The 12,500-nt window shown below is 46.4% G+C and overlaps 1 protein-coding gene across 1 annotated transcript in view; it reads right to left on the bottom strand.

The window, feature by feature from the left end:
- The window catches only part of ppp2r3a (protein phosphatase 2, regulatory subunit B'', alpha), a 62,387-nt gene extending 51,329 nt beyond the window's left edge, over positions 1-11,058 (bottom strand). The window contains exon 1 of the mRNA XM_058413523.1: positions 10,869-11,058. The gene's annotated coding sequence lies outside the window, so the exon portion shown is untranslated. The remainder of the gene's footprint in view (positions 1-10,868) is intronic.
- Positions 11,059-12,500: the final 1,442 nt, after the last annotated feature.

Raw genomic sequence — 12,500 nt, 5'->3', positions numbered from 1 at the left:
ACTACACTCAGCTCTACTACACAGCTCTACTACACACAGCTCTACTACACTCAGCTCTAACACACAGCTCTACTACACTCAGCTCTAACACACACACAGCTCTAACACACACACAGCTCTAACACACACACAGCTCTACTACACTCAGCTCTAACACACACACAGCTCTACCACACAGCTCTACCACACACAGCTCTACTACACACAGATCTACTACACACAGCTCTACCACACACAGCTCTACCACACACAGCTCTACCACACACAGCTCTACTACACACAGCTCTACTACACTCAGCTCTAACACACACACAGCTCTACTACACACAGCTCTACTACACACAGCTCTACTACACACAGCTCTACACACACAGATCTACTACACACAGCTCTACTACACTCAGCTCTAACACACACTCAGCTCTACTACACTCAGCTCTACTACACTCAGCTCTACTACACACAGCTCTACTACACTCAGCTCTACTACACTCAGCTCTACTACACTCAGCTCTACTACACTCAGCTCTACTACACTCAGCTCTACTACACACAGCTCTACTACACACAGCTCTACTACACTCAGCTCTACTACACTCAGCTCTACTACACACAGATCTACTACACAGCTCTACTACACTCAGCTCTAACACACAGCTCTACTACACACACACAGCTCTAACACACACACAGCTCTAACACACACACAGCTCTAACACACACACAGCTCTAACACACACACAGCTCTAACACACACACAGCTCTACTACACAGCTCTACTACACTCAGCTCTAACACACAGCTCTACTACACACACACAGCTCTAACACACACACAGCTCTAACACACACACAGCTCTAACACACACACAGCTCTAACACACACACAGCTCTACTACACTCAGCTCTAACACACACACAGCTCTACCACACAGCTCTACCACACACAGATCTACCACACACAGATCTACCACACACAGATCTACCACACACAGCTCTACTACACACAGCTCTACTACACTCAGCTCTAACACACACACAGCTCTACTACACTCAGCTCTAACACACACACAGCTCTACTACACACAGCTCTACTACACACAGATCTACTACACAGATCTACTACACACAGATCTACTACACACAGATCTACTACACAGCTCTAACACACACACAGCTCTACTACACACAGCTCTACTACACACAGCTCTACTACACAGATCTACTACACAGATCTACTACACACAGCTCTACTACACACAGCTCTACTACACACAGCTCTAACACACACACAGCTCTACTACACTCAGCTCTAACACACACAGCTCTACTACACACAGCTCTACTACACACAGCTCTACTACACACAGCTCTACTACACACAGATCTACTACACAGCTCTACTACACACAGCTCTACTACACACAGCTCTACTACACTCAGCTCTACCACACTCAGCTCTACTACACTCAGCTCTAACACACTCAGCTCTACCACACAGCTCTACTACACACAGCTCTACTACACACAGCTCTACTACACACAGATCTACTACACACAGATCTACTACACTCAGCTCTACACACACAGCTCTACTACACACAGCTCTACACACACAGCTCTACTACACTCAGCTCTAACACACACACAGCTCTACTACACAGCTCTACTACACACAGATCTACCACACAGCTCTACTACACACAGCTCTACTACACACAGCTCTACTACACACAGATCTACTACACTCAGCTCTAACACACTCAGCTCTACCACACACAGCTCTACCACACACAGCTCTACCACACACAGCTCTACTACACACAGCTCTACACACACAGATCTACTACACACAGATCTACTACACACAGATCTACTACACAGCTCTACTACACGCAGCTCTACTACACACAGATCTACTACACACAGCTCTACTACACTCAGCTCTACTACACACACACAGCTCTACTACACTCAGCTCTACTACACACAGCTCTACTACACACAGCTCTACTACACTCAGCTCTACTACACTCAGCTCTACTACACACAGCTCTACACACACAGCTCTACTACACACAGCTCTACTACACACAGCTCTACTACACACAGCTCTACTACACTCAGCTCTACTACACTCAGCTCTACTACACACACACAGCTCTACTACACACAGCTCTACTACACACAGCTCTACCACACTCAGCTCTACCACACAGCTCTACCACACACAGCTCTACCACACACAGCTCTACCACACTCAGCTCTACCACACTCAGCTCTACCACACTCAGCTCTACTACACTCAGCTCTACTACACAGCTCTACTACACACAGCTCTACTACACACAGCTCTACCACACACAGCTCTACCACACACAGCTCTACCACACACAGCTCTACCACACACAGATCTACCACACACAGATCTACCACACTCAGATCTACCACACTCAGCTCTACTACACACAGCTCTACCACACACAGCTCTACCACACACAGCTCTACCACACACAGCTCTACCACACAGCTCTACCACACACAGCTCTACCACACAGCTCTACCACACACAGCTCTACCACACAGCTCTACCACACACAGCTCTACCACACACAGCTCTACCACACACAGCTCTACACACACAGCTCTACACTCAGATCTACACAGCTCTACTACACACAGCTCTACTACACTCAGCTCTACTACACTCAGCTCTACTACACACAGATCTACACTCAGCTCTACTACACTCAGCTCTACACACTCAGCTCTACACACTCAGCTCTACTACACACTCAGCTCTACACACTCAGCTCTACTACACACTCAGATCTACTACACACTCAGATCTACTACACTCAGATCTACACACAGCTCTACTACACACACAGCTCTACTACACACTCAGCTCTACTACACACACAGCTCTACTACACACACAGCTCTACTACACTCAGATCTACACTCAGCTCTACTACACTCAGATCTACACACAGCTCTACACACTCATCTCTACTACACTCAGCTCTACACACTCAGCTCTACTACACACTCAGCTCTACTACACACAGATCTACTACACTCAGATCTACACACAGCTCTACACACTCAGCTCTACTACACTCAGCTCTACTACACTCAGATCTACACACAGCTCTACACACTCAGCTCTACTACACACACAGCTCTACTACACACAGCTCTACTACACACAGCTCTACACCACTCAGATCTACACTCAGCTCTACACACAGCTCTACTACACTCAGCTCTACACACAGCTCTACACCCTCAGCTCTACTACACACAGCTCTACTACACACAGCTCTACTACACACAGCTCTACTACACACAGCTCTACTACACTCAGCTCTACTACACTCAGCTCTACTACACTCAGCTCTACAAACAGCTCTACTACACTCAGCTCTACTACACTCAGCTCTACTACACACAGCTCTACTACACTCAGATCTACACACAGCTCTACTACACACAGCTCTACTACACACAGCTCTACTACACACAGCTCTACTACACTCAGCTCTACTACACTCAGCTCTACTACACTCAGCTCTACAAACAGCTCTACTACACTCAGCTCTACTACACTCAGCTCTACTACACTCAGCTCTACACACAGCTCTACAAACAGCTCTACTACACTCAGCTCTACTACACTCAGCTCTACACACTCAGCTCTACTACACACAGATCTACACACAGCTCTACACACTCAGCTCTACTACACACACAGCTCTACTACACTCAGATCTACACTCAGCTCTACACACAGCTCTACTACACTCAGATCTACACTCAGCTCTACACACTCATCTCTACTACACTCAGATCTACTACACTCAGATCTACACACAGCTCTACACACTCATCTCTACTACACTCAGATCTACACACAGCTCTACACACTCATCTCTACTACACTCAGCTCTACACACTCAGCTCTACTACACACTCAGCTCTACTACACTCAGATCTACACACAGCTCTACACACTCAGCTCTACTACACACAGCTCTACACACAGCTCTACTACACTCAGCTCTACACACAGCTCTACTACACACAGCTCTACTACACTCAGATCTACACACAGCTCTACACACTCAGCTCTACTACACACAGCTCTACACACAGCTCTACTACACTCAGATCTACTACACTCAGATCTACACACAGCTCTACACACTCATCTCTACTACACTCAGATCTACACTCAGCTCTACTACACACAGCTCTACTACACACAGCTCTACTACACACAGCTCTACTACACACAGCTCTACTACACACAGCTCTACACACAGCTCTACACCACACAGCTCTACTACACACAGCTCTACTCTCAGCTCTACTACACACAGCTCTACACTCAGCTCTACTACACACAGCTCTACTACACACAGCTCTACTACACACAGCTCTACTACACACAGCTCTACTACACACAGCTCTACTCTCAGCTCTACTACACACAGCTCTACTACACACAGCTCTACACTCAGCTCTACTACACACAGCTCTACTACACACAGCTCTACTCTCAGCTCTACTACACACAGCTCTACTACACACAGCTCTACTCTCAGCTCTACTACACACAGCTCTACTACACTCAGCTCTACACTCAGCTCTACTACACACAGCTCTACTACACACAGCTCTACTCTCAGCTCTACTACACACAGCTCTACACTCAGATCTACACAGCTCTACTACACACAGCTCTACTACACTCAGCTCTACTACACTCAGCTCTACTACACACAGCTCTACTACACACAGCTCTACACACACAGCTCTACTACACACAGCTCTACTCTCAGCTCTACTACACACAGCTCTACACACACAGCTCTACTACACACAGCTCTACACACTCAGCTCTACTACACTCAGCTCTACTACACACAGCTCTACTACACACAGCTCTACTACACACAGCTCTACTACACACAGCTCTACCACACACAGCTCTACCACACACAGCTCTACCACACTCAGCTCTACTACACACAGCTCTACTACACACAGCTCTACCACACACAGCTCTACTACACCCAGCTCTACACACTCAGCTCTACACACTCAGCTCTACTACACCCAGCTCTACTACACCCAGCTCTACTACACCCAGCTCTACTACACCCAGCTCTACTACACACAGCTCTACTACACACAGCTCTACTACACACAGCTCTACTACACACAGCTCTACTACACCCAGCTCTACCACACAGCTCTACCACACACAGCTCTACCACACAGCTCTACTACACTCAGCTCTACTACACACAGCTCTACTACACACAGCTCTACTACACACAGCTCTACCACACACAGCTCTACCACACACAGCTCTACCACACAGCTCTACCACACAGCTCTACCACACACAGCTCTACCACACAGCTCTACCACACACAGCTCTACCACACACAGCTCTACACACACAGCTCTACTCTCAGCTCTACTACACACAGCTCTACACTCAGATCTACACAGCTCTACTACACACAGCTCTACTACACTCAGCTCTACTACACACAGATCTACACTCAGCTCTACTACACTCAGCTCTACACACTCAGCTCTACACACTCAGCTCTACACACTCAGCTCTACACACTCAGCTCTACTACACACAGATCTACACTCAGCTCTACTACACTCAGCTCTACACACTCAGCTCTACACACTCAGCTCTACACACTCAGCTCTACACACTCAGCTCTACTACACACTCAGCTCTACTACACACTCAGCTCTACACACTCAGCTCTACTACACACTCAGATCTACTACACTCAGATCTACACACAGCTCTACTACACACACAGCTCTACTACACACTCAGCTCTACTACACACACAGCTCTACTACACACACAGCTCTACTACACACACAGCTCTACTACACTCAGATCTACTACACTCAGATCTACACTCAGCTCTACTACACTCAGATCTACACACAGCTCTACACACTCATCTCTACTACACTCAGCTCTACACACTCAGCTCTACTACACACTCAGATCTACTACACTCAGATCTACACACAGCTCTACTACACACACAGCTCTACTACACACACAGCTCTACTACACACACAGCTCTACTACACACACAGCTCTACTACACACACAGCTCTACTACACTCAGATCTACACTCAGCTCTACTACACTCAGATCTACACACAGCTCTACACACTCATCTCTACTACACTCAGCTCTACTACACACTCAGATCTACTACACTCAGATCTACACACAGCTCTACTACACACACAGCTCTACTACACACTCAGCTCTACTACACACTCAGCTCTACTACACACACAGCTCTACTACACTCAGATCTACACTCAGCTCTACTACACTCAGATCTACACACAGCTCTACACACTCATCTCTACTACACTCAGCTCTACTACACTCAGATCTACACACAGCTCTACACACTCAGCTCTACTACACACACAGCTCTACTACACACAGCTCTACTACACACAGCTCTACACTCAGCTCTACTACACTCAGATCTACACTCAGCTCTACACACAGCTCTACTACACTCAGCTCTACACACAGCTCTACACCCTCAGCTCTACTACACAGCTCTACACCCTCAGCTCTACTACACACAGCTCTACTACACACAGCTCTACTACACACAGCTCTACTACACTCAGATCTACTACACACCGCTCTACTACACACCGCTCTACACATGTTTGTTCTGCAACATTTCTTCTGTTCACACTCCTGCTGTTCTCTGATCATCATTACTCCACAGCTTCGAACCCAAACTTTCCGCCCCTCTGCAGCGTCTCTCTCTCAGGATCTGATGAGCTGTGACTCATTTCTACGTTCATATTTTAATAAAATTGACTCAATCTTTTTCCACTGCTTCTCTTCTCCAGTCCATGTTTTTCATCATGAAGCCTCCCTCCATCTTTTCCTACAGAGTTATCCAAGAAATCTAACGCATGCTCATGCCAGTAGGATACCACTGCACTTACTTCTCACCTCGTAAATACTCGTCTAGCATCTGGTTCTGTGCCATTCAGCTAAATACAGCAGCTCACCCTGATGAAAAACAATCCTCCATCCAACTGGGCCATCAGGCCCTATTTTCACCCCAATAACTGCTCTCAGCCAATCAGAACACAGTGTACATCTCTCAGCCAATCAGAACATGGCATATATCACTTTACTGTTTTCAGCCAATCAGAACACACAATGCTTCTCTCAGCCAATCAGAACACACTGTGCTGTTAGAATATGCGTGCTGTGATGGAGTGTAACTGTATCCTGCTTGTTAACAGATTCATTTCACAGACTGCCATGAGCTGAAATGATGACATCATTCACAAAACATCAAATAAACCCTCTGACGCTTTTCTTTTTGTTCACGTTTTCTCTCCAAACATGTAACTCTATCCACAGCACTGAAGCCCTGAACGCCCAGATCTGTGTAAACACAGCCGAGAACTTGATGATGGATCACTAAAGGCTCAGTCATCACACCGCCGCTGACTTTATCAGGCAGACGCGTAGGATCCAAGAGAAAAAGCCAGAGGAACTGTGTCTTTATTTCTATATAAGGTATTAGAATAAAAATAAAAATCTGCTTACAGAAATAACATTAACTCAAGGAAATGTGGAGCTTTAACAAGTTCCTCTCACAACAACAAAACACTATGAATAGAATCTGAGTAGTGTACTGCTCTCAGCCAATCAGAGCACACTGTACTGCTCTCAGCCAATCAGAGCACACTGTACTGCTCTCAGCCAATCAGAGCACACTGTACTGCTCTCAGCCAATCAGAGCACACTGTACTGCTCTCAGCCAATCAGAGCACACTGTACTGCTCTCAGCCAATCAGAGCACACTGTACTGCTCTCAGCCAATCACAACACACTGTACTGCTCTCAGCCAATCACAACACACTGTACTGCTCTCAGCCAATCACAACACGCCATACTGCTGTCAGCCAATCAGGACACACCATACTGCTCTCAGCCAATCACAATACACTGTACTGCTGTTAGCCAATCAGAGCACACCATACTGCTGTCAGCCAATCAGAACACAAAGTACTGCTCTCAGCCAATGAATGCATTTGTGATAAAAGATTTAGAATAACTGAATCTGTAGTGTGTGTGTGTGTGTGTGTGTGTGATTTTAGTAATACTGTAGTTCAGTTACCATGCAGATATCCAATATGGCAGATTAGACAGACAGTTACCATGGTGATGCTCATGTTTTAATTAAATCACACACACACACACACACACAGAGAGCACAATTCATTCTAGAACTGCAAACACTCCAGCAAAATGAAATCTAAGTCTGATAATGAACAGATTCCAGAGTAGTAGGTTGTCTCTAACCTGTCCCTCACCATCCCTCACTGTCTCTCACCTGTCCCTCACTGTCTCTCACCTGTCCCTCACTGTCTCTCACCTGTCCCTCACCATCCCTCACTGTCTCTCACCTGTCCCTCACCATCCCTCACTGTCTCTCACCTGTCCCTCACTGTCTCTCACCTGTCCCTCACCATCCCTCACTGTCTCTCACCTGTCCCTCACCATCCCTCACTGTCTCTCACCTGTCCCTCACTGTCTCTCACCTGTCCCTCACCATCCCTCACTGTCTCTCACCTGTCCCTCACCATCCCTCACTGTCTCTCACCTGTCCCTCACTGTCTCTCACCTGTCCCTCACCATCCCTCACTGTCTCTCACCTGTCCCTCACCATCCCTCACTGTCCCTCACCTGTCCCTCACCTGTCCCTCACCTGTCCCTCACTGTCCCTCAGTCTATAACCTGTCCCTCACCTGTCTCTTTTAAAGATCAAAGAGGAACAGAAATGAACAGAATTGAATCTCTAAATGAATTCTGTTCATTTTCTTCACAATCTTAAAGATGTAAGGTGGAGTGATTAGAAAACTTAGAGTAATATAAATACACACACAAATACACACACACACACAGCCTGATACACTCGTTAAAACACTAAATCATTCATTAGATGCCGATGTTAGATTAGATGTGTCGTTAAGACACAAATCCACCAATAAGATTCACTCGTTAGACACTGATTCACTGATTCACTCATGGATTCATTTAATAAAAGGCTGAAAACTCATTTTCCTGGACACTGTAGCCAATTTCACACTGTCCAGTGTTTTTTTTGTTGCATGTGTGAAAGGAAAAGAAAAATGTACACATCTATACATGAAGGATCTATAGAGCTTTGCATATAGTCCCGCCATGACTCACACACACTTCAGAAGAGTTAAAAGGCAGAAAGAAGAAGGAGGAAGATTCGACTCAGAGCTAGATGTCTCGTTAAACCAACAGCTGCAGCACCGGAGTAACGAGGAGCAGCGGCTGCGTCTCAAACCACACACTACTGTACCATTGAGTGCATTAAAGTAATACCGCATAATATACTACAGCAGGCCTGGCTGTGTCTGTGTGTGTGTGTGTGTGTGTGTGTGTGAGGCCTGAGAGCAGCTGAGATTCATGCTGAATTCACCACACGTTCGTTTCCTGACAACACTGCATGCCTCAGGCCTGACCTGACCCCTGACCTGACCCGACTTCTGACCCTTATCAAGCAGCAGTACTCCAAAGACGCAGTGGGTCACCGGGTCAAACTCGGACACAACACAGAAACGTGTTCTCTGAGGACACACGCCATGATGCCAAAATAATGACTCTCTGAGAACGTCTGTCCGTATGTGTCCTCATGTCCAAGCCACGTGGTCAGATTGTGCTTCTTCTCTGATTGGTAGCTAACTAGCAATGTTTTAAATGTGTGACTCGAAATCAGACAATCTGGCAACCCTGATTTATACACAACCTTCTGCTTTACACCATTTCTAATAACGAAATAACAGACATCCCTAATCTTACAGAATAATACAGAGCTCTTCTGTCCAGACAGAGACGCCTGCTTCACCCAGTCTGGGGCTTCTTCTGTCCAATCTGGAGCTTTTTGTGTCCAATCTCAAACTTTTGCCTCAAGCTGAAGAGTCTTCTGTCCAACCTGGAGTTTCTTGGGGCCAATCCGAGATGTAAAATATGTTACGTGGGACAACTTCTGTCCATCTTGGGGCCTTTTTGTCCATCCAAGCACCTCTCATCTCCACTCTGTGGCTACTTTTGTCCGATATTGGCGCTTCATCTGTCTAATCTGGTGTTTCACACAACATGGGCGTTCTTCCTAATCACAAGCTTTACCCAGCTTAGGGTTTTTTTCCTTCCTAGCCAGGGCTCTTCCTCTGTCCTGACCAGGGCTTCTCGTGCCCAGCTTGGGGCTTCAGCTAGATGGTCAGTCAGCTACAGCGGTGAATGTCTCTACCTGGAAGTTCACTATCAGAGGAAGTGTGCAAACTTTTCCGCAGCCAGGAAATGAATAACAATCAAAATATTTATTTCTCTTACAGTACCGATCCGCGGGGTAATGCTCTCTCTCTCTCACACACACACTCACACACACACACACACACACACACACACACACTCCTTACAGGTCTGATCTTTAACGAAATCCGCCCAGTTTGCGTTTTTTCTCCATTTCGCGCAGCAGAAACGCGTTAGAACCGAACCCGCACCGCACAGTGCTCTCATGACGATCCAAACGTCCTCAGTAGCCACTAACATTACACTTCCATTACAGAAACACACTCATGCACCGTGTGTACACACACACACACACACACACACACACAGAGTCACGTACTGCCGCTACACTGGAACACGCGCAATACCGAACAAACACACACAGTAACACCCCGAAATCCGCGAAACACACACAAACACAAACACTGACCGTGACTCGGTAGCTCGCGCTCCGGCTGCAGTTTCTCTCCCGGTCTTATCGCGGAATCCGCAGCGACACTTTCACTACCGAGCAGCAGAAGGAACACTGAGACAGAACAGTACCGCCTCACCGCGGGGAGAGAGAGAGGGAGGGAGAGAGAGAGAGAGAATTCCCGAGATGATGGACAGTCCAGTCCGTCATGACGCACACATGATGTTCTGTATAAAATAAGATTTATTACCAGTAAATTTTACTCATGTTACAACAGCATGACGGGAAACTTTAATATCTCACATCAATGAAAAAGTCTTGCGTACCGTAGACTGTGACGTCACTACTACCAGGGGGCGGAGTTACTCTGATTGACAAGTGATCCGACTTTAAGATTCAGCTCGTCTGCTGCCGTTTGTCATGTTCACGCGTGCAAGAGTTCCGTTCCTGAAACATCATTAAACTCCACAAAGCTGATTATTTCCCTCTAACAGCACGTGCCCGAGTGTTTTAGTCCTCTTACACACAGCAGCAGCTCCACACACACACACACACAGAGTTCTTCTTCTGGACGTCTAATGTCCGTCCAGCGGCTTTTAAATGATGACGTCAGCTTTAGAGTATTTACATTGATAATAATGAGAGTTATGAGGAATAGCAGCACTACACACACACACACACCCTGTGATTGAAGGCTGATTAAATGGGTTTTGGCATTAGTCTGGAAAAATGGTTCTTTAATCGTCTGAACCACAGACCGTGTGTGTGTGTGTGTGTGTGTTGTTACAGCTGCCAGAGACATGCTGAGCACTGCAGGACCAGATCTCCTTCACCCTCACAGTCATTAACACGGAGATTAAACGCTGCAGGATGATCATCTGAGCCAAAACTCTTTACGTTGATTACACCAGGGTTACTTCACCAGGTGAGCTTTGAGCACAACGGTTGTACCTGACCGTTGCTATGGTTACCGAGGGTCATTCTCACGCTCTGTCGCGCCAACCCGACTCCAAACATCCACATCATTCGGAGTTTATGATTTTTTTTTTTTTACATGCTTGAGGATCGTAATTAAAAGCTTAGCCTGGAAGTTTATTTATGCTCGTTGTCATGGTAACCGAGTGGGAGGAGCTGTGGAGATGTTCTGATGTGTTCCTGAGGTCACCAGGTAAGAGGATAATAATAAGGGGGAGATGGTGTTGTGTTGTTATTGCTACTGAAGTGCTTATTAATGCTGTTATAAATATTATTACCATGTTATTTACACGCACATACACACACACACACACACACACACGTTAGGAGGTTGGTTCATCCACTTTGTTTTTCTATTGAGAGGTATTTTTCCACAGGGGACCCCCATCCCCAACCACACACACACACTTACAGTAAAACCATGATGGAATTTGGAAAAAGTGACTGAACACGTAAAGTCTTGTTGGACAGAGTTGAGTTTTTTTGTCAGTTCAGTGCCACGTTGCTGTGCAGCCCTGGGTATAACACATATGTGTTTGTTACACACACACACACAAACACACACAGGCATGTGTGAACATGCTGATGACCAGCAGGCAGGTGCAGTGTAGCGTCGCTTACATTTTTTTAAAACACCTCAACACACACTTATTCACTCCTAATTACTTTGTTTAT

Source organism: Hemibagrus wyckioides, linkage group LG17 (genome assembly GCF_019097595.1).
Source record: "Hemibagrus wyckioides isolate EC202008001 linkage group LG17, SWU_Hwy_1.0, whole genome shotgun sequence".
In the NCBI taxonomy this organism is placed as follows: domain Eukaryota; kingdom Metazoa; phylum Chordata; class Actinopteri; order Siluriformes; family Bagridae; genus Hemibagrus; species Hemibagrus wyckioides.
The sequence above is the reverse complement of the archived record's forward strand: the minus strand, read 5'-3'. Positions and strand labels throughout refer to the sequence as shown.